Source organism: Notothenia rossii (genome assembly GCF_949606895.1).
Source record: "Notothenia rossii genome assembly, chromosome: 5".
NCBI classification, from domain to species: Eukaryota; Metazoa; Chordata; class Actinopteri; order Perciformes; family Nototheniidae; genus Notothenia; species Notothenia rossii.
Genome location: NC_136903.1, coordinates 69,727,679 through 69,748,427, shown reverse-complemented (window position 1 = coordinate 69,748,427; position 20,749 = coordinate 69,727,679). Strand labels below are relative to the sequence as shown.

General features: G+C 40.2%; 1 protein-coding gene and 1 long non-coding RNA gene across 4 annotated transcripts in view; one reads left to right on the top strand and one right to left on the bottom strand.

Annotated features, from left to right (window-relative positions):
* Positions 1–20,749, top strand: part of LOC307041007 (neurexophilin-4-like) — a 150,002-nt gene that overhangs the window by 70,838 nt on the left and 58,415 nt on the right. The window lies entirely within an intron of this gene.
* LOC307041008 lies at positions 9,337–13,355 on the bottom strand. Its single transcript, XR_013808667.1, has 2 exons — positions 9,874–13,355; positions 9,337–9,637 (listed from the first exon to the last, which is right to left on the bottom strand). It is a non-coding gene; the product is annotated as an uncharacterized lncRNA (long non-coding RNA).

The window sequence follows — 20,749 nt, the reverse complement described above, 5'->3', positions numbered from 1 at the left end:
TAGTAGACTAACAACCTGTCTACACAGCGGCGTGCGTTGACGCTTCACCATTCAATTTGAATGGGGTGACGTCACTTTCCGCCGAACTGCATAGTGGGAAGCGACGTGGAGCGTTGCTGGCATTGCTCGCTGCAAAAGTTGAGCAATGTTCAACTTTTGACGCCTCGGCAGAAGCGTCAGCCAATCAAATCATATGCCAGTACAAGCTCTAGCCAATCAAACGGCTGCTTCTGTGTCCGGGGCGGGAGATTCATGTGATTGGTTTTTGGTCGAGTTTCAGACACGCCTGCCGGCAAGCGTCAACAAGTTGTAAAAAGTTTTAGGAATCCAAACTATAACATATAATAAGTACCCTGTATCAAGATTGATGCAAAACAAGTGAAATCTGACCTTTTTAGAGAGGTTTAAAAAAATACTCACCTCTGGGTAATTTGGGAACCATCAGTTCAATTTGACCTTTTTCACTGTAAAAATCATTTTATTACTTTGAATTATCACTATAGGTATTCATTCCATCCAAATACAACTGTTGTGAAGAAAAAAAACATACTCTTTTTTCTGTTGTCCGCTCTATGCGCTCTGAGTCCTGCAATTCCTGCTTCCTTACGTAGTAAACACTGCATAGAGTCTGCTCCGTAATGTGCTTACGCCGGCTGGCATTCTTTATACTTTACGCAGAACCATATCTCTGGAATCCATTGGTTGATTTGGATGATTTACACCTTTTTCTTAAGCATTACATCCAATAGATGTAATGTAATCAATGGGCAGTTCCCAAATCCAAGTAAACATTACCATTGCAGACGTAATAGAGAAGCAAACGAAGCATATCTGAAAGTACAAGCCTGGACGGCAAAACTTTATACCCAGTATATTGCCATAAATATGATGATGGATTATCAGTAAAAAACATTACGTGACACAAAGACATTGGATTAACCTTGAGCGGCGTTTTTATTCCGTTGAATACACCTTTTGATCACAAATCAAAAAAGGTAAGACGTAATTATTTTAATATTTTTGAAACCGGATGTTGTTTACTTTCTCTGGCTGATAGCTCCGCGAATTCGGGGTCGCACAGTGATGACATTACATGTGTGGAATCTGTGGAGTCTCAGCTTTAATCGGATATCTTGTTTGTGCAGTTACGATAAGTAATAAGGGCATTTCTACCGTGAGTGCTGTGCAAAAGTCCGTTAGCATTAGTTAGCATTTTTCGCTCCATGCCAATTCAAAGGTTTGGTATTACTCTTGTGTTTCTTTTAGCTAAAAATGGTTCATATTGTCAGTTAGCTGAGTTTATTCCCGTTAAAAGGGTATGGAAAATTAATAGTTTCATAAATGTTAAGAAGCCCTGAGACATAGTCTCGTAAAAAAACGGTGGGAGGGGTCCACTGGGGGGACCCTCGGGCTTAAGAGGTTAAGGCAGAGTTTCTTTGGTTCCAGTCAAGGACCTAGTTTTCTTTTAAATAAAAGCCTCAGAATGTGATGTATCCTAACAGGAAGGTCAGGATGAGGCTACTTTTTTCAAAACGAAAGCTTTACGCTCACTTTATGGTAAACAGACCCTATTATGCTGACATTTCAGGTTTCATTTTTGTATTTTCTGCCTCTACTTTGACATATTTGCATGCTTTAATCTTCAAAAAGGGCTTTATTTTTTTCATACTGCCTGTACTGCAGCACCTCTTTTCACCCTCTGTCGGAAACCAGAGCTGTGTCTGCTCAGATAAATTACTTGGCAGGTTCTGTTGTGATTGGTCAACCGCATAGAGATGTCCCCCCCCCCCCTAAGCCTATCACCTACAATGTGTTGGAGCACTAGCCAAAAGAAGAGCAAGTGTGACATACCGTAGCGATGTTACAGCAGTAAACAAAGAAGTGCATTTTAGGTGTTTCAGACAGGGGAGGAACTTTGGGATTTTAGCCTTTGCAGATCATTTTCGTCCACAAAAACCTATATAACATCACAGGAAAGGGAAAACCCCAAGGAGCATAATAGGGCCCCTATTTAAAGGGAACCCACGAAACGACTTCACTTGTAAAAATAAAAAATCCCATAAGTTGACTGTATCTCAGAAGGGAACATTTCATACTGCTTCTGCTGCTTTATAATGAATTGCATTTTTAAACTTCTGATCCATATACTCCATTGAAAACCATGGGGGAGAGGTGATGGAATGTGTTTTTTTTTAATCATCATATTCACATCACCTTATTTTGACATTAGCCCTAGTGACATCTATATAATTGGCTCTGTGTTCACACTGAGAAACAATCCTGGTGAAGATTAATGATGTTGTACTGCTGAAATGTATGAAAATAGATCAGTAGCTCTGCCAGCAAAATAGTAGATAAGAATCATCATCATATTTTCATTTTATTTTTACCTTCTACGTCATAAGTGGTCATTTTCTTTTTGGACATATTATATCAGTGTTGTGTTTATAGCTTGATACCTCATCCCCAATGGCCAGAACATCCGTTAAGTATTTAATGCTTTGGTTGATTTGAGTAATTCTTAATCTTGGTTTTCATTGGACAGCCACATTATCTAAAGCAGTGGTTCTCAACTGGTCAAGCCTCGGCTCGGGACTCAATTTTTTCCTTCGTCAATAAATCGTGACCCAAAATGTTGAACCACTCAAATCGATTCAACAAAAAATTGTGCAGTAATATGCTTCCAGCATACAATTTTAATTAAAGTGCAGTGCATATATCCCTTATATCCCTTCACAGAATTAAAGTATGCTTTAAAAAAAAGTTTATTCTGATGATGGTCATCAAGTTTCTAGAATCAAAGTTGAACTGTATAACATAAAAAGGCACACTTGGAAGCAAACATGAAAAATGAGACATGCTGAGAACCCAACACCAGAAGGGGGGTCAGGGGGGATTCTCCCCCGGAGATTTTTTGAAATGCTTACATACAGACTGCGCATTCTGGTACACTCTGAGAAGAAAATAAAAAAAATCTATTGCTACATACTACACATATTTAATAATATTTTATGCCATTTTTTGTTTTTTACTTTTTCTGACAGCTGAACCTGCTGCTCCTCACAGAGAGAAGAGGAAAGAGGCTGTGTGACTTACTTTAAATTGTGGATAATGGTAGATGGCCCCATTGTTCTGTGACCTGTCAATCATCAAACCGGGGGTCGTATTTCATTACTTGTTCGTTTTGTATCTGAAGTTGTATCCATGGATGTATAAAGAGTAGTTCTACCGCAAAGTTATTCTCCGTCAGGACTTCCGGCAAAAACACCATGCCGTTATCTTGATTCTGATTGGCCAGAAGACTCGAAAAAGCATCAGCATAGATACTTTATTGAGAAGATGATCACTACGTGACAGAAGTTTTCAAAACCGTTTATGGTCTCCGGCATTTCCAGTCAAACGGCTACTGCGTGCGCAGCGTTAGAAAATCAGGCCTTCAAAATAAAAGTTTGACTTTTTTCAACAAAAATACAATTTCACTCGCACATCTGCAACCCACTCGAAATGGGTCCGGGTCTGGGGTCCCACCAGTTGAGAGCTTTATATATACAGTCTATGGTTGAGAGCAAGTGGCAAACTATGGGGCAGAGCCGGGAGGCCAATTAGGAAGTGCCTTAAACTGCGGTTAATCTAGTGGCCAGTAGTAGCAGGCTGCAGAAAGGAGCAATTTCCATAGACCCCCATGTTAAAATGCCCAACTTTACAGCAGAAATAAACATGTGTCTACCCCTGGATGCAATAAAAAGTATTCTGGATATAGTTAGATTCCACCTTCATGACAATGGATTGGTGAGTGAATTGTTTTATAACGCAACCCTTTTAGTTATATTAGGTCTTCACGTTTTTGCATAAATTAGGGCGTGGTCACCTTGAGTGACTGCTTCTAGTTTCATTTCATTTCAAACCTTTATTTAACGAGATTGGTCCCATGATCATAGATCTCTTTTTCAAGGGAGACATGCAGCATATAGGTTCCACATGAAACATAAAACAATAAAGGACATCATACATTATATTTACAGGATACATTTACATAGTTATAGACATTTACAAGTGCCCATAGTATCAACAAGCATTTCATTTAGCCTAGCTTTAAAAACATGCAGAGGAATGAGATTGCTCACTTTCAATTCTTGCTGAAGATTGTTCCAAGCAAGTGGAGCTGCGCACATAAAAGCTGTCTTACCTAAGACAGTCCTTGCTCTTGGCACATCTAACAATAGTACATCATGCGATCTCAGACAATAGCTGCTTGCAACTCTCTGTTATCAGTGAACAGATATAATACGGGAGTTTACCCAACAAAGCTTTATAAATAAACGCGTACCAATGACTGAGCCTCTTTGCAGTAAGTGATGGCAAACCTGCCTTGGCATACAGGGTACAGTGATGTGTAAGTGCTTTACAATTTGTGACAAATCTCAGTGTGCTGTGATAGGCGGCATCTAACTTGTTCAGGCAATAGGCAGGTGCATTCATATTCAACAAATCACCATAGTCCAGCAGAGCGAAAAAGGTCACAATGACTAGCCTTTTCCTGTCCTCAAGCGAGAAACAGGACTTGTTTCTGAAAAAGAAACCTAGTCTAACCCTCAGCTTTTTAAGCAGGTTATTGAGATGAAGTTTAAAAGTAAGACAATCATCAAGCCAGATACCAAGGTATTTGTAACAGGTAACCACTTCTAGTACTTGTCCTTGCATAGTAACAATATCTAAAACAGGCTCTGGTGTCTTTTTAGCTTTTGAAAATAGCATTACCTTGGTTTTATCAACATTTAAAAGAAGCTTAAACTCAGCGAGCTGAGTCTGAATAACGTTAAAAATAGCCTGTAATTTAACACCAGCCTCCTTAATGGAGGGACCTGCACAGTACATCACGGTATCGTCCGCATAAAAATGTAAAGTAGCTTCATTCACATTTTCACCTAAACTGTTGATATATATAGGAATGAAAGTGGACCTAAAACAGAACCTTGAGGAACACCATTAGCAATGTTTAACAACTCAGAAGACAGCCCATCAAAGTGAACACATTGGGACCTTTCAGAGAGGTAGTTCACAAACCACCCCACTGCAAGGCTGGATATGCCAATACTGAGTAGCCTCTGCTTTAAGATGCGATGATCAACGGTGTCAAATGCTTTGGACAGGTCAATAAATAGAGCTGCACAACTCTGCTTATTATCTAAAATACTCGTAATGTCATTCACCACTTTCATTGTGGCAGTGATGGTGCTATGTTGCTTTCTAAAGCGTGACTGATGTTTAGACAAGATGTCATTTTTACATAAAAACTCCTTTACTTGTTCACTCACTAGGCGTTCGAGCACCTTCGCCAGAACTGACAATTTAGAGATTGGCCTATAGTTATTTAAAATAGTTGCCTCCCCTCCTTTTAGTAAAGGCAAGACATAAGCTGACTTCCATACTTTTGAAATTGCATTTGTGTTGAGGGAGAGGTTAAAAAGAGTAGTGGGAGGAAGAGCAATACAATCTGCAGCTATCTTTAAAAAGAAAGGTTCTACGTTGTCCGGGCCAGCCAGTTTCTTAGGATCTAACTTGGTTAATGCTTCATGAACAACACCAACAGTAAAAGGAGTAAAACTGAAAGGGTTTTCCAGACCACATTGTTCAGAGTCACGGATTGGGGTGTTCACAGAAGCAGAGTTAGAAACAGAATCAAACAGAGAACCACAGGACACAAAATGCTTATTAAAGCAATTTAACATGGTGGCCCTGTCAGATATAGTGCCAGATGCTGTGGTAAGGCAAGGAGGTAGCTTATTACGGATCTCACCGGTGGATATTGATTTTATGGTTTTCCAAAATGTCCTAGGATTATTTTGGTTTTCTGTGGTAACTGATAAAATAATACTTAGACTTAGCACTTCTCACATGTGAAGTGAAGCTATTTCTTAGCTGTCTAAAGCGTAGCCATTCTACCTCTGAGCCTGATTTCCTAGCCTTTGGCCAGGCCTTGTTTCTCTCATGAAGGAGACTAGACAGTTCAGCAGAAAACCAAGGATTGTCTCGTCCCTTTACTCTAAATGTACGCAGGGGTGCATGTCTATCAATGATCTCCATAAAACCAAGATAAAAATAAGACCATGCAGTTTCAACATCAGCACACAGATCGATTTTTCCCCATTCAAACCCAAACAGATCATGAACAAAACCCTGCTCCAAATGTTTTATTTCTCTCTTAATAATAATAATACGAGGTTTAACCTTTTGGACCTTAGTGTCCCTAATTGTGGCTACAGCACAGTGATCACTCACATCATTCGCAAATACTCCCACAGATGAGTATTTATAGGGAACATTAGTTAGAATGAGATCAATTAGGGAGGATTTATTAGGGACGACACACATACATTGTCATCTACTTTAGAAACACCGGTAAAAGTCTGCGAGAGTGCGATTTGAGCTTAAGAAGCAGTCCTGAAGAACCATCATCGCAGGAAAACAAAAAAGAAAAATATATTTTGTCGAGCAGATTGTCTTTGACAAGGCAACCGGTAATTGTTTGTGCAACACATCCGAACCTTTGCAGGGGATGCCCATTGCGGGTGGCAGAACAGACCTGAATCCAGTAGACTTCTCAGAATGACTAGAGATCTTCTCATTGTCCAAAACAGTTAACAGGCACAGCAGAATCCCGATATGGGCCATTTTCCCAGACCAGCACACAGTATCCGCGATATTCCTGGAGCAAATCAGCACAGCAGCAAAGGACAGGCGAAAGCAGCAGCGTGGAAGCACTCCGGTCCTTCCGTGGTATCCCCGGGGTGAAAGCAGGCCTCTGCAACAGCAGAACCAGGACAGGTGGAAAGCAGGCCCCAGCCGTGGTAATATCCTCCTCTGCACAGCAGCACACGCCCGGTGGAAGCAGGCCAAGCCCGAATCGTGGATCCACTACGTCTCTCCGCGACGACTCCGGGGTAAAAACCTCTCCAGTACAGCCGTACTCTACAGGTGGGAGCAGGCCTCCGTAGATCGCAGATCGCAGGCAGCAACAGGTGGAGCCGCTCCATCTCTTCGCGACGAGCAGGCCTCCGTAGATCGCAGCTCGCAGGCAGCAACAGGTTGAGCCGCTCTGTCTCTTCGCGATGTCTCCGGGGGAAAAACACCCCAGCACAGCCGCACTCGACAGGTGGGAGTAGGCCTCCGCAGATCGCAGAAAACTAAAACTACTACTTGTATAAGCAGGGATGGCTAAATGTTTGTAAGAAGGAGAGCTAGATGCTAACAGATGCCAGATGCTAACAGGTAGTGGGAGCTTTCTGTCTCTCTGCTATTAGCTCCGTTAGCTCAGTAAGCTCCAGGATGCTACAGGGGCTCAACTGCTCGGCTGATCCAGGGAACACAACTTGAACTCGGACGTGTTTGTTGTGTTGGTGCCTCGTGGAGCATTCTTCATTTAAATATCGGACTTATCTTGCTCTGCGGTTAAAACAGACCGTCCCTGAATGCTGTTTCTTCAGTAAGTGAAATTCAAGCACTTTATTTCTTACTGGTCTTTTTATTCAGCTAACGAGCTAGAGGAACCTTACTGCTTGACGTTACCATCATACTAAACGAACAAACCCAAACGTTGTTGTTTTTATTAATATTATTACCAATACTTACTAATCATTTTATTACCATTACACTGGAGAAACCGACTTATTGTAGCAGCAGAACGTGAACATGTAACTTAATGCCTGCATTAAAGGACGGAACATTGCGTAGTCAATGCTTTAGGGACAAGGAAATGATTTGTTTAAATATTAGATATGACGTTATGTGTGCTTCTGTGACAATTAACCTTATTCATTGCATTACATTTTTTAAAGTTGTTTGTCTTTTACCCTTACGTGTGTGTTACAAATGAATGTGAATATGGCATAGGACATATATTTAATTTGACTGTCTCATGAAAAACTATTCCAAAGTAACAGTAAAATAAAAAGGACCCCAACTATGCAATAATACACAATAATATTATTTTAATAATATTTGTAAGGATAATCAAAAAGATTAGGACATGACGTTTGCATGTAAAAAAGTCTGTGACCAACACATTGTTACTTTAATATCTGTTTGTTTAAAGTTTCCAGGTGATGCAGACAGACCAGAGGATGCTGAACACGAGAGACAGACCGAGATTCCTAACTTCAGTGAAATTCAGCATGGAGTGAAAGGCACAAAGACCCCTTTCATACTTTACAAAGAATCGAGAAAAATTCTTGTTTAAATAGATAAAGTAACAACTATAATACACTAATATGCATTCCATTAAACATGACTAAATACTGACACATCAGGGAAGTTGAGTGTTCCTTCCACGCAAAAGGTTACATTTAGATTTTACCAAGCAACATGATTTTTTTTGTCAGCTTTCACATCTCAATGTATTTAAGGCAATTATTATTTTACTTTGCGAACATTACTACCATTTGTCTCTACATATTGTCTGTAAAAATGTGGTAAAAGTGGTTAATGGAGTGAGACAACCGAACAGCATCACACTACAGTTGCACTAAGTTCTGATAACAGTTGAATATTATTTTAATAATAACATATATTTTAATGTTGATTAACTGCAGACTGTTAATTCCTAATCTGATTATCTTTGTAGTACAAAGTGTGGGAGAAACTTCTGAAGCAAGGACTCAGAGAGACACGAGGAGAGCTGGAGCTTTGATGGCAAACACTGACGGTTTATTTGGAGCTTCGGCCGCAGAATCCACAAGACATGTCACGGGCCACGAGTTGACCACACGGTTGAGATGCCACAATCAATTCTGAGGAACCCTCCTGTAGCTCAAGGTTTTAACTAGTTCAGAGTGTAATAATCAACATTCTTCAATAGATAGACTGAGGACACTCAATCACATTTGTTGTCGCTTATGGCTCGGGGTCATCTACACCCCGAGAAGGGTGTGTTCCAGGTGTCCCACAACAATAACTATCTCTGACAGAGAGGTGCCCGGTCATCAACTGGCAACATCGACAATATGCTAGGGCAGCCCCTCCTTATGGGAGATAACGGCTGCTCAAGGTTGGTCAGCTGCGTCAGAGGGCGAAGGAGGACATGTAGTGCAAATTATTCCCCAACACAAAGTGATGAGTTTCAAAAACACACTCAAATCATTTTGTATTTATTTCTACAGCCCTTTAACGCACCTCTTTCATAAATAACACACTTACTCTGCAATAATTTCCTATGTTTTATGTTTCTTGTCATTTCTGTTAGGAAAGGACATACCTGAAGGACACAATTGGCTCACCGTTTTCACAAGGGGCAAGAAGAACATGAAAAGCTGATATGAGATTAAAGACCAATACAAGACATTCATTAATAAACTACACTTTTATTGTGAACACAAAGATCTGCACACTGAATAGGGTGTAGTCAAACAGGACCATAATTTGTTTGGGACAGCTGTGCCCAGTATAGGCTCACAGGTGCAGTTTGTTGGTTTCTTCATCAGGCCTGGTCCTCTTCCATCAGGCCTGGTCCTCCTACCAGAGAAAGACCGCCCCACCTCAGTCCTCTCCAGCCAAACCCACAGACAGGACATCCGTCACACTGAGGTTTCTCCCAAAGTCTCTACAGCTCTCTGGACATCCACGCTGTTTCAATTGATCCACACTGTGAAGGAGGGGAAATGTGTGTAATAAATGTTTTAGACAATAAGAAATATGAAGTTAGCTCTAAGGAGTGGCTCAGTTTTTTTTAAATAACGTTACGAATAAGTTACGAAATTACTGTATTTCACATTTTAGAAACCTGAAGGCATTTTAAGATTTGTATGCAAGTATTATCCCAAAACTCAATACCTTAGATTATTATTGAAAGTTTTGCTGAATAGTTTCATGTTCACTTACCTTAGGCAACGTAAAATGTGCAGACCGGGAGCAACAGACATAGGTTAGTCGGCTAGCATCAAAGAGCAGCACTGCTGAGCATGTTAGCTTAGCTTGGTAGCCTCAGCTAGCTCTGGAGCTACCAGCTCGGTGGCAGCAGGTCCCGCCTCTTTGCCCTTATTTGGATCAGGCTGGAGCATGCAGGAGTTAGACTCTGACGTCACTGTCGAGACGGCAGCGGCCGACTCCGCCGCCTAAGGGCTTCCCAGCAACCTAGCAGAAACCTATGGGTGACACTACGTTCATTTACAGTCTATGGTTGAGAGCCACTGATCGAAAGATCATTTTTTGACAGGTAATAATCTTATCTATTCTTTATTCATCTACTAGTGTATCTATTGTCTGCGACTGAAAACCTTGATAGGCCTACTGATTTATAGTATAACATAAATGCATCGTAAGGTTTTTTCGTCCATTGGTTTTGGAGTGCTCATACAGGCTAGGCTGTCCGAAATGATCGATGAATTGTTCATAACTTTGGCACATAATGTCAGTGTCAACACGAAGATTTATCTGTCAAAAGATAACAGCGTGGTAATATTAACGCTGGTCTACATAACAATATTAATGCCATTATATTAAACTTTCACTTGCAGCCCCAGTTTAAGGTTTTGAAAAAGTTGTAATCTCCCCTTCCTGCAGCCATATCTTAAATAAATCTGTTGAATTACTTTTTTTTAAAAGATAAAAGCAGACACTTTGTTTTTAGAAGCAGATTGTTCAAAACTCCCACCAGTAATTAACAAGCAGAGACATGTGGAGAGCGAGAGGCAAGCAGAAAGACAGATTCTCAGTGCTTTAATTGGAACAACATCTCACACCGTACAGAAGTGTCGTAGCGTTCCCATCATCAACAGCCCCGTTTCCTTTTGTGCCTCCCAGTGCTCCGCTTTTTTCCACTTCTTCACTTTCTCTTAGCTCGTCTTCAATTAGCACTGGCCAATCAGTAGCCCAATTAAGTATTTTTGTGACTTCCCGCCTCTCTCCACTCAAGCTGATCAACATTCAGCTATCTCCCAATTAGAGGGATATTAATTAGGATTAATGAATTAGGATTCACTGACTGCAGGCTCATCATCTCACTCAGTCTCTGCATTGATATGGGAGAGTTTTTCTCATAATTGGAGTTATTGACATTTAGTGAGACACGTAGTAGGACATTAAGTGGGTGCATGTACACATCATGAATTTCTTTATATTATTTGGTCCTTTCTTTTTTTAAACCACACATTTCACCATGTTTCAAGATAGCCTTGACGATCAGCGTAAAAAGATTCTCCCCAAACCAAACCCTCCCTCTTCCTCTACCTCCTATTGTCTGCTGCGTTCCTTCACAGGCAGACAAAGTAGAAGCAATGAGTCAAGGCAGCCATGCGAGGCTCCTGTGTGTGGCTCTGTGAGCTTTGTTTGAGCTTGAGGATGCTCAATGAGACGCAGAGTGTCATTTCTCAGGCCTGTCCCACAGGCTTGCCGAGAGGGTGGAGAGGGGAAAATGGAAGTGTAACAAACAGACTGTTCAATTAGGTGCGGAATGGTGTGAAATTGCCTCCAAATGATAAGCCTCTACTATAGCAGTGGCTATGTACTTGCCTGGTAGGTGAGTAGTTATGTATCTCAGAAAGAAATAACACACATTAAGGAGACGGTATGCGAGCATGCATCTTTATGATTATGAAAAACAAGCATTTTAGATATGGAACATTATGCAGGTCAGGAAATGTGATAAATACAGACATTATTTAGTTATTATGAAGCGCTTATTGCAGAAAGACTTGTGACAAATGAGGATACAAAACGGTGTTATCTGTTTTTCACTACACACAGTTTCAGTTTATTAGGTACACATAATGCTGTGTATATTTAGTCCTGCAATAAATCCTGCCTTCGTGTTCAGTTTCTTAATACTGTTTTATAGTGTTAATTCTACTATATTAAAAATGGTGGGGGTTTAGTTTGTGTCGTGTGTTGAACTGTATTGCTTTATACAGACATATTATTTGGTTATATAGCGGAGCCTATAAATGGGGTTTCACCAAAAACTGAACTTATGAAATTCATCAAAGTAGCGTTTATTGGAAGACTGTTTATTACACTGTATTAGCTTTAGCTAGGTGTATCTACTGTAATTGAACCGGCCACGTTTATTTTAGTACAAATAAATCGTACAGATGACTAATCATGCTTTATGTCATAATGTTGCCTATCTCCAGTGTCATTCTTAAGCTCTTGTTATGTGCTGGTTTTGTGACCCCCTATAAGTGTGCAGCGGTGTCTATAATCTGCAGGGATCCTGCCCACAGACTGTTTTTAGGATATATCTGCATATCAACCTCCATACATAACCACCCAATGCCAGATCGTAAAAATGCATCCAAGAGAAAGCTACAAAAATGACAAAGAAACAAATACAAATTCAGAGAGTCAAAGCACAAAGCAGACACTGAACAAAGTGATCTGTGGTTCATTTTCACCCACTGGAGAGAAACTTAACCCTCGATCAACTGGGGTAGAGAGGACACTTTTGAATGTTGTGTTTACAAACTAAATCTGACAAAGCCTACTAATTTTGCCATCATCTAAATATTATGTTTCCCAAAAGCCTGTCACAATTTTCCAGAAACCAAAGTGACACTTTCAAATTCCTTCTTTTGTATGCCCAATTGTCGAAAATGCCAAGATAGTTATGTGAAATAAAATAGAACAGCAAAAAATATGTAAAATATTTCATAAGGTGCACTTGAATCAGACACATTGGAAGGAGAGGAGTTCAATACAGATATTCTTAATTATTTAAAGCCAATTAAAAACATCACAGTCCTGTTTATGGCTTTCCTATTCCTATTGTGCCATACTTGACTCCGCTCTGACAGTACGGATTCTCCGGCCTGCAGCCACCCCTCTTAGCTCATGCATCACCAGGGAAAGGTTAAGGAACAGAACCGTCCTCAGACAATGGGCCCAGGAAAGGGCATGTGTACAAAATTGTGCAGGGCTTTCTTTTTTCCCTCACAATAAAGAGGTTCGAATGAACTATTGAAACGTTGCAGTGCACGATAACTCATAAAAGAACTACAGCTGTGCAAGTACTTTTACGTTTAGACAAAAATTGATTAAGACGCATTATGATTGTGAAGATCTAAACGTGGAACTGGGATAATTTCTCTGGCCCCTATTTTCTACATGGTGTATACTCATAGGAAGGTCAATACTCATACAAAAAGGTTCAACTAAGTAGAGTTGTGCTGAGGCCGGGGATGAGAGGCAGAGGAACAAATAAGCAATCGGGAGTGATTTCAAAAAATAATACCACAATAGCTTTTCAGATTTAGTGAGCATTTACACCAAAATGTGTCTCGCTTTTGCACTTGGATGGTTGACCTTTACTGTGGAGAATAAGAGTACTTTTTTTTTTATTAATCTGCGGAGAGATTTATCTGTGCTCATTTTACAGCTAACGTTAACTCATGTACGTACAAGGTCCTTTTAATCGTGACATCAACACTAGTTTTTATCAATTGTGGTTCAATAATTGTAACCTTCTGAAATAAAACGTAAAACCTCATGAACAACATTGTAAATTGGATTTCTTAGTTGGGGATAATAAATAGATGTGAGTTATGACTATTGAAAGACTACTGTATAGCATATAGCTGTTTTTCTCACACATGCCCCCATTGTGCAATTGTATGTTTATTAATATGTTGTAAAATGTTGCCGTACTATACTTGAGTATTAACATTTTATGCTACTTTGTGCTTCTTCTCCACTACAATTCAGAGGTAAATTGTGTACTTTTACTCCACTACATACATTTTGTACCTTTTAATTACTTTCCAGATTTGGATTATTGATGTAAATATAATCAACACTTAAATCAGACTTTAGTTACACCTGGAGTAAATTCACGTAATTACAACTAGCTGCACATTTACCAGCTTTGATAACACTTTAAAGATCAATAATTATTATCAAAACATACAATGCAGCTCTTGAAAAATCCACTCTAACCACTCTAAATGTTTCTTAAATCCTAACATGTATGGCAGCCATTCTATTCCATTATCTGTTGAATACCAACGCAGAAATGTTTTTTGATCCTTTAAGTATATTTTGATGCCAATACTTTGTACTTTTACTTGAGAGACATTTTCAATGCAGGGTTTTTACTTATTACAGACTATTTCTACACTGGAACTACTACTTTCACTTAAGTACAAGATCTGAGTACTTCTACTACCTCTGATTGTTGCGATTTTTGCTATATTGATATGTAAAATGTTTGCGAAAGCAACAAACATTCCCCCCCCCCCCCCCACTAGTGGCACTAGGCGACCACAGAGGTGTCTCTTAATGCATGTTCACATTGACTTCTTCACTCAGCCGTGGTGGTTGCTGCTTGTATTTGACCCAAATCTTATCTGCAAATGTAACAGGGTCAGTGTGGTTTATCCCCAGTCAGTTAAAGCTCTTTGGGGATTTGAGCTCCACCGCCCTTTTGATATCTTCACCACGAGCCGAACATCAGCTCCCAGAACCCAGAAAAAGCATAATTACATTTGTATGGATGACTTTATCGAGCAGAGTAAAGGGGCTCTCACACTAACAATGCCATGCAGGTATGATGCTTAAATCCCTATCCTGCTGAAATCAGCAGAGTTTACCATTGGTGTTTTTCCTCAAGCAGGTTCCTGACAAGGAAAAATTTCCGTATACCCAAGGAGGGGGGGTGGTGTGTGTGTGTGTGTGTGTGTGTGTGTGTGTGTGTGTGTGTGTGTGTGTGTGTGTGTGTGTGTGTGTGTGTGTGTGTGTGTGTGTGTGTGTGTGTGTGTGTGTGTGTGTGTGTGTGTGTGTGTGTGTGTGTGTGTGTGTGTGTGTGTGTGTGTGTGTGTGTGTGTGTGTGTGTGTGTGTGTGTGATCAGAGTATGCATGAGCCTATAGTTGCTGCTGTGTGGTGCAGCTTACTGTGGTGTAAAGACTGTGCACAGTGAATTGGTCCAGTTAGTGAGCGCCCTGCTTCTGTTATCCTTGATCAATAGCATGAGTTAACTGAATGGGTCCCTTCACAGATTGTTGAGGGGCCAATCTTCATCCTCTAACCAGCTGGCCCTTGCAACCCCACCTAAGACAGATAGAAAAATTACACGTGCATACACAAACACACCACATTGCCACACACCTATCCCACCGTAAGAGACAGACTTTTAACAGATGGACAGGACGAGGTAAAGCCCCCTGCAACCATTCTGCAGGCACTCCATTGCTAAGGAGTCATAAGATTTATGGCTGACAGGCTCTTAGTAGTTTTTTTATGCATTCCTTCACCATCTCCACTTCTCCTTTCCCTCACTCGCCATAGCTTTTGTTGATCAATGCTGACATAAGCAGAAAAACCTCTGGTCTATGTTTGTGTCCTGATTAAACTCCCCTCATGAAAAGCTTGCGACCTCTACAGAGAAAAATTAAGAAAGAGGAAATGTGTTAATGTATTTAATACTTAGATAAAAACTGAAACATGGTGCTTTTAAGGCGGAGGATCATGGATATTGCCTGATGACAAACAACCGTTTTATTCATCTGCTCAGCACTTCTGTGCAGCGTTTCCTGCTACAGCAGGTGTTCATTCACTTGATGAGCATTAAAGAGCAGCATGTTACTGTCCGTGAGAAACATGATTTCATTAAAAACGCCTATAGCTATGATTACATACATAATACATTTTTGTCAAATAATTCATAACATAATGCGTTCACATTTTTATTTTGCATGTTCCCAATATCCTTTTTATGATGGTAATAATTAAACGGTTAAGTATTAACCAACAATGACAATGTTGATGGTTTAACACTCAGTTAATAATACAATTAAATATCTGAAAAAGGAGGAGCAACTTGGAGATTAGCTGGTCCATCTTAAAGAGGCCCTATCAGGCTTATTGGGTTTTCCCTTTCATGGAAGGAGTGTTGTATGGGTTTTTGAGCATTGAAATGTTCTGCAACGGCTAAAACCCCAAGGTTCACTTCAGAAGAAGTAGTCCTTTGTTTACTTCCATGACATTGTGATATCACTATATAACAATTGCGCTTCTATTGGCTGGCTCTCTAACACATTGTACGTGATTGGCTAAGGAGCGAGATATCTCTAAGTGGTTGACCAATCACAACAGAGCCGCCAGCCAACCGATCAGAGAAGACTGGGCTCTTATTCCAGACATAGGGTGAAATTAGGTTCTGTAGCAAAGGCAATATGTATATAAAAATAAAACACTTTTGAAAAAAATGGTCAATTAACCAGGGTGGTCTACTGGTCAGAACAAATATCCAAATCAGCATTGTTAGGCTTTTTAAAAGTCTATTTTAAAAGAGTATAGTGACATGACTTATGGCAAATAATTATTAGGATTTTTTATATATAAGTCATTGAGCACCAATAATTTAGTATTTGTTTCAATCCACCTCTCTGAATATGGGGGACATTTTGATTTCATGTAATGAAACAATCAAGTTGTTGCTTTAACTGAAAGGTGACCTATCATGCAAAATGCACTTTTGTACGTCTTTTATACATGTGTCCCCGGTGTTCCAGGGAACTCACCAAGTGTCAGAAAACACAACCCTCTCTATTTTCCTCCATACCCAAATCTCTTAAAAAGGGGCTGCAACGGATCTGATCCAGATTTGAACACTTCTATGACGTCACAGAAGTGGCGCTACGGCTATTGGGCCAACTCCACCAATCAGGAGGAGACAGCTACGGACAATGCCGTTTGAAAGCGCTGGAGATGCTGTAGTACATATGCCAGGCCTGTAGATGGTGCTGTTCTCACAGAATCAGCCCATGCAAAGACAGTGTTAAATTGAACGAAATGAGGAATGGCTAAAATGCATGATCTGTTTGGTATTTTGAAAAATAAAAAGTATAAATATGCCTTATATAGGTATGGTCCTACACTATATTATTCAAATACAGCATGATAGGTCCACTTGAAGTGATAGGTATGGAAATTGCGTATAGATGTGTAGTCAAGGCAAGTTTAATTATATAGCACCTTTCAACACAAGGCAATTCAAAGTGCTTTACAAACATGAAAGACAATTAAGAAAATGGCATTTAAAAACAGTCATTAAAAAGCAAAGATAAAATAAGCATTAAAAGACAAAATACATGAATAAAAGTTACAGTGCAGTGTAAGATATAAATAGTTCATAGCAGCGGCAAAAAGAAAAGTCTTCAGCCTGGATTTAAAAGTATTAAGAGTTGCAGTGGACCTGCAGGTTTCCAGATATTTGTAGCATAATAACTGAACGCTACTTTTCCATGTTTAGTTCTGACTGGGGACAGAAAGCAGACCAGTCCCTGAAGACCTGAGAGTTCTGGATGGTTCATACTGTAGCAGTAGGTCAGAAATGTATTTTGGGCCTAAACAATTCAAACCATTATAAACCAGCAGCAGTATTTTTAAATCAATTCTTTTAAGGTAACGGAGTAAACCACCTTAAATGTAAGAACGAGCAAGTCAGTCTCCCAGCAGTCAAACAGATCAGGTAATTACAGAGACGAGATTGTACAGTAATAAACTCTCCAAACTGTGATTACCAGTCGGATGACAAGGGTGAAATCTCGAGGGCAGTAAAACGAGATGGAAGAACGATGATGATGAGATAAGCCCTAAATTGGAATATGTGGCCTATCTTTCTGTCTAATGGTGCAGATGAGATGGAGGAATAGAGCATTATGTGTTCAACTCCCCCTCCCTGGAGCTGGAAGGTACAGAGATGACCGTCTACTCCTGTCCATCAGCGTCAGCGCTGCTCTCTCTGTTTCACCTCCCAGAACTTTTCCTCTGCTTCGACTCCCGGGCTTTAATTGAGCCTTAGGCACTACTAGGCAGCTTCTCTCTGAGCATAAATACATAATAAACATGAGAACAGATAGGAATATATAGACAGGTGGATAGAAAGGCTCATAAAAGTAATGTGCCACACACACGCACACAATAAGATGCAATCAGTGGAGCTGCACAGAATAGCACATTAACACAATTCATTTGAATGTAACACAGATACAGCTGAGGTCCCAGGGTTCCTCAGTCCAGCTAGTCAGTTAGTCGTTGTCTGGGCTCCACCGCCTCTGAATATAAAGCATTATGGAAGCCTTGCTTTACACCCCTCTATTACGATCCCAGCAGCATCTATAGCATACATATGGGGGAGTATTATATGTATCGACCATTAACCAGGGACAGGGATCAGACAACGATTTGATGGGCAGTGTGTGGGGAACATGACTCCAACACAGGCATGCAGAGATACATGTTAGATAGCTGGTATTGTGCCGGCACAACTCTCACTGACAAGGTGAGGGAAGCATGCTCCGAAACTACATTATAACCCCCGATCACACACAGCCCTTGTTTCCAGCACCTTCAGACTCCATCATTACCTATTCAGAGCCTATTCCACGGGACTGTCATGGGACTCATTACTTCGTTGCTTTGTGAGGCTGCAGACAGTCGTGCGGCTGTGCGGTGGTTAAGAGAGAGAAGGCGTACACTGACCAGGGGCACAGCGCTGACATGCAGTGTCTATCAACACACTCAGAGAGTACAAAGGGTTTGACCGCACTAAGGGAGGTTTAGAGGTAGAATAGTCCAACCTACTGCTCAGGGCTGGACTCTATGCAAGCTGCAATATCGTTTTGGAGATGGTTTGAAGAAATGCAAAGCATTAAAGGACAGATAGTATTTTTTTCAAGCCTTCCTTTAAGGCACAATAAGTAGGATTTTACTGTTGTGGTTTGTAAACACATCATTCAAAGTTGTCCCCTTTCCCCAGCTCAATAAAGGTAGGGGTTGAAAGCCAACCCTGAGAGCTAAGTGTTTTGGAACCAGCTATGCCTTAAATACTGATTTTGTACTAAAAACATTTGAAAAGCGGCCCCTTATCTGAGCCATTTAAATTAAGTGGGTATATCTACCAAGTCCTCCATAATAAACAAGGGAAATTAAACAAACAAGAAGCTGCTCTTTGTGCTAGAACAAGACTTTTGTTATCCTAACTGTAGGAGAAAGTTGTTTCTTAACGTCGTTTCTACCGCTATTGTCATCATTTTTGGAAGGGCAGTTCAATCCCCTTATACATGTAACATTAGAAATAAATGTTTCACAGCCTGTGTGGACCAAATGAATATGTATAGCCACCATTAGCCATTTAAATGTACATCGTAGCATGTGAGTATATGGATAGACTTGTGTTTGCAAGCACATCTGTCAGTCAACCTATTTCTCTAAAGCTACCAGTGTGTGACTGTGGGCGGAGTAAAGAGGGAGACAACTGTGGTGTCACAATGTGGCGTTTTGACGATGAATTAGCAACTCCCCTTTATCGTGATTCTTTCGCCTTACTCCTCTAGAGTTCTTCTCCTTCTCCTCTTTTCTCCTACCACCAAGTTCTCATGACTACGGGGCATTGGGCAATTTAATATCAAACATGCGCCTGGCAATGGACCCAGTTGGTAGAACAAACCAGATATTAACAGCAATAAAAAGGAAACAAATGTTAAAATAACAGAACATAAGAGAAAACATTGTACAGGGACTTGCTGAGATGGATATGAACGTGCACACATCCAGATAACACACACACATGCATGCAATCACAGCCAAACTCAACTTGGCTGCACACACATACACACAAACACACACAGCCCTGTGTTATATGATCCAGAAAGAGCAGGATAATGGAAAAGCCCTGGGGGTCTGAGAGGATTGTGTCTTCTCCCTAGCTACAACTCTCCACTGTCCGCTGCCCTACAATCCCTCAGACCACTCCACTGAAACCTTCAAGCTTTAAAACGCTGCTCATGACAGCAGTGTTGCTGCAACAAAAAAAAGGAAACTCACATCGTAAAAAAAAAAAGCTATTAATTGAATCTGTATCTATGGAGTCGCTGCTCTGTTAACTATTGCTGTGATTATGCAATTTCTTATCGTGCTGGTTTTGAATTTAAATAATAAGATTAAGTTGGATGGTTATCGAAAGAATCCTGCATTTCAAATCTTGGAGGCGAGAGGAGATGAGACCAGGCTCGCTTTAACCTGCCAGCTATCACAGAATATTTCCTGCTCCATAGATCCAATTCCTTTGGTGGCGACTAGCTCATGATGACACGAAATTAGCCCACCTCAATTAGTGCCACCATTAGTGGCTCATTAAACAGGTGTGCCATCCCTACATCAGAGACCACTTGAAAATGTCACAATATATACACACAGATCAGCTCTGTGCTGTGTGAACCCCTGCCCCCTCTGTTTTCCTGCATCTCTTCTTTTGTCTCTTCCTCTAATAGAGATTAATATAAAACCGCCACCTTATAAATTCTGGATAAATTCGAGTGCTAAAACGAAGAATTTTCAACTTAACTGATTAATTAAAAAAAACTCTCTCCATAGCAGGGGTATTCAACTAAAATTCAACGAGGTCCAGTTAGAGAAAATCTCCCCATGCAAAGGTCCGGAACATCAACATGTCTAACTTGCTTCATGAATTAGTGTGATATGAATTGAAGTAGTCTGTAGCTTTATCAACGTCTGCATGTAATCAACAACTGGCTGCCAATCAAATAAAGAAAGTACAATTCAACAATAAAAAACAACAATATTTATTGTCAATTAACATTGAACTATACAGATATACAGTAAATACTGTGGATATGTGTAATCTTCCTCTCGGGCTGCATTTAAAACTAAAATAGAGAAAATAAATAAAATAGCTTTTGAAAATGTGTGCATCTTAAAAGTGCTTAATTTTAGGTAAATAAAATAAAGTGTAGCAGCAGCTCG